Here is a 2937-nt window from a genome sequence, read left to right as displayed (position 1 = left end):
AGAAGAGCAGGAGAACTGATATCACCTCACTGACAATAAGGGAACGTTTATTGATATTTACTTGTTAGGTGGGAGATGCCTTTTTCATTGTCCCTGACCGTAACAAGACGCTGCATTCATTCGTGTTTATCCAACACGAGGGCCAAAACAGTCCACTACATGGTCAATGCAGAGGTATTTGTGCCCATGGAAATTGTGAGGAGCGTGTTGGGCCCATTGTTTTGGGACTTGGTAACACCTGTATACATCAGGTAGGCTTTTGCGTCAGTCGGGATCTTTTACACGTGCCCCAAACGATCGATTTGAAGGCCCCCCAATACTGAATGATTCTCTTCTTGAATTGTACGTTTGCCGTATCGTACCTTACTATGGAATAAAGGTTTTGCTATAAGTTATCATTTTTGGGGGGCGTTAATTCCATGCCAAGTGTTTCAGAATTCGAATATGCACAAAATAAAATCCATCCATAATCCCGCTACCGTTACGAAGCAGTAGTGGGCAGGAGGCCTAGGTTGGGCTTAGCCCTGGGGGATACTCCTGCAGGCGCCTAGAACTGGCTGTACGTGTACGATCTCATCAAAAAGAGAGATGTCATTAGCGATATGCACTTGGCATTCAAACTCGTCAACGTGTATGTCGGATTACTAGCACGTTTACGTTTATAATTGCTTTCTCGGAGCCTTTTGATGGTTTTTGCACGGCGTACGCGTTTTCTAAGTAAATACATGTTTGAGGGCAATTTGAGCGATTCTGACACTTGATGTATTTCGGTTCATCCCGGCATCCGTCCTTTCTGCGCACTAGATTTAAAGAACGGCTACATACAGGCAGCACCTCTACCTACAGACACCTGATTATTCACCTGACTTGTGTTGATCAAATGATTCCTTTCATTCCATCCAGTCAGTAATTCCGCCTGCCATTATTGCCAATCACACGCTCCATCAACAAATTATGCCTAAGCAGGATTATCCTGGGGACGAGTGTCGCTGTCATGGCAACAGAGACTAAGAAGTGCCTAAGTTTCAATGTAACTAAGGACTAAATAATCCTCGATCTAAGCCATGACACCTGCAAGTTAACGTTACCCATGACCGGTCCGAGAGACTCGATCGTGTAGCGCAAAAATCCTGGCATCACTGACCGTTTAATAGACAGATTGATACGAGCACGTAATATGTCGTATGAAATATATCACAGAAAGGTTTGTACAACGAATCAATAACATTCCAAATATCTGACACAACCTTTCACAACTGCCTTTGTACAATGCCGGGCAAAGTGCGTCAGTGTGTGCGTTTGACTTTCAAAGTACGCAAGAGCAATCACTGTTACCAGTCACAGAAGACGAGAAACAATAGCAAGCAAGCAAGGAGCATCGGCTGGTATGCGAGGTTTACAAGTTATTCTCAGCCTGCGATCAAATGTTTTGTCTACCATTCCATCTCTACTTTCAAAGGGAATCCACAGGAAGTTGTTTAATTGGCCTCGCACAGACGAATAGTATTGATACGAAATCTTGTACTCGCAACATATCCTGGCTATAACGTGCTTTCCAAAAGAAACTCGCAAACAGCTGCTCTGGAGAAGGGAATAACCTGTGTATTTTCTCACCGTACATGCGTTTTCATTTTCTCAACGCATTGAACACTGTGGATTTCCATTTAAGATGTGAAATTTGAAATGATAGCAGAAATGTGAGAAATGTCAATACAGTCTATAATTTGATGCTAATCAATAGATCGGTGGAGGAATACAATACCATTACCTGGAATCTGGATACAGTGTATTTCAGACAATAGGTGTCAGTCAACAATTGAAAGCGCTACCCTGCGATCTTGATCTGAAATGCAGTCAGGAACTGTGGCAGAGGCTGATTGCTGAGGTATATACAGTGCATACATTACGTCAATATGTCCACTATTTTAATTTCCTGTATCCTAGAGGATATATTGACAGGGTTTTTAACTGTCGACATGAAATTAGGTCTTTCATTCTCGAACGATAATTTCTTGTGAAGAAAATGTGCGGTCACTGACTTACACTTCTACACTGACAATGAACACCTATTATTAGGTACAACGTAAAATGTGTAATTACGATACAAAACTTGATAGGCAAGAGTGCAGTTTAAGTTGGCATAGCGTAATTTAGGAAGTAAATTATGACCCCCTACTTGACCTTGGGACTGTAAGATCTGACTTTGTTTGGTCACATTTCTTTCAGTCAATGTGTCCTCTGTGAAATGTTGATAGATGGTTGTGTAATCACAAGTGCAATCTTGACCTAACAGAAAGGTGAGGAAATAACGCACGTGGTTACCATGGAAACATGACGTGGTCAAAAGCGTTGCGTCAGCGGACTGTCAGATTTTGGTCCGCGTAAGTACGGTTGAAGGTAACGATATTCCGACTTCTGTGAAGTCATATTCTTGTCACGTCCTCTTGCATCTAGACAAGAGACACCGCCACTGCACCACGTGAGAGTGTCGTGACTGATAAAAACGTGAAGTGGTTTTGTCAAGTGAAGAATAAGGAGTCCCTTATCCGGGATCTTTTCCCTTTGGCATAGAAAATATCTCTCTCGTAGCATATCATTGGAATCGAACAGGTTCCACCCCCTACGGCGGATCCAATAAACACTAGATAAAAGATCACTTCAACAAATTCGTTGCCATGGCAACAACGTCTCAGTAACCGACAGACTAACTGATTGTAGGTAATTACAAAGGTGCCATCATGATATATATCTTGCCTATCGCCAGGTGTATATGTCGAGTGTATGTCATTAGTCGTCGTACCATTGTCCGAGGCATTTCAGTTTTCTGTTCCTTAAGTGTTTAGCTACTAATCATGTACTGAACTTGCTATGTGATTTATGGTTCTCGCTAGTTTCACGGTTATTTATAATATGCATATTTGATAGCAACTGGAAGCA

The sequence above is a fragment of the Branchiostoma belcheri genome, unplaced genomic scaffold, assembly GCF_001625305.1.
Source record: "Branchiostoma belcheri isolate BF01 breed outbred unplaced genomic scaffold, Haploidv18h27 scaffold47, whole genome shotgun sequence".
Classification (NCBI taxonomy): Eukaryota; Metazoa; Chordata; class Leptocardii; order Amphioxiformes; family Branchiostomatidae; genus Branchiostoma; species Branchiostoma belcheri.
This window is presented reverse-complemented; position numbering follows the sequence as displayed.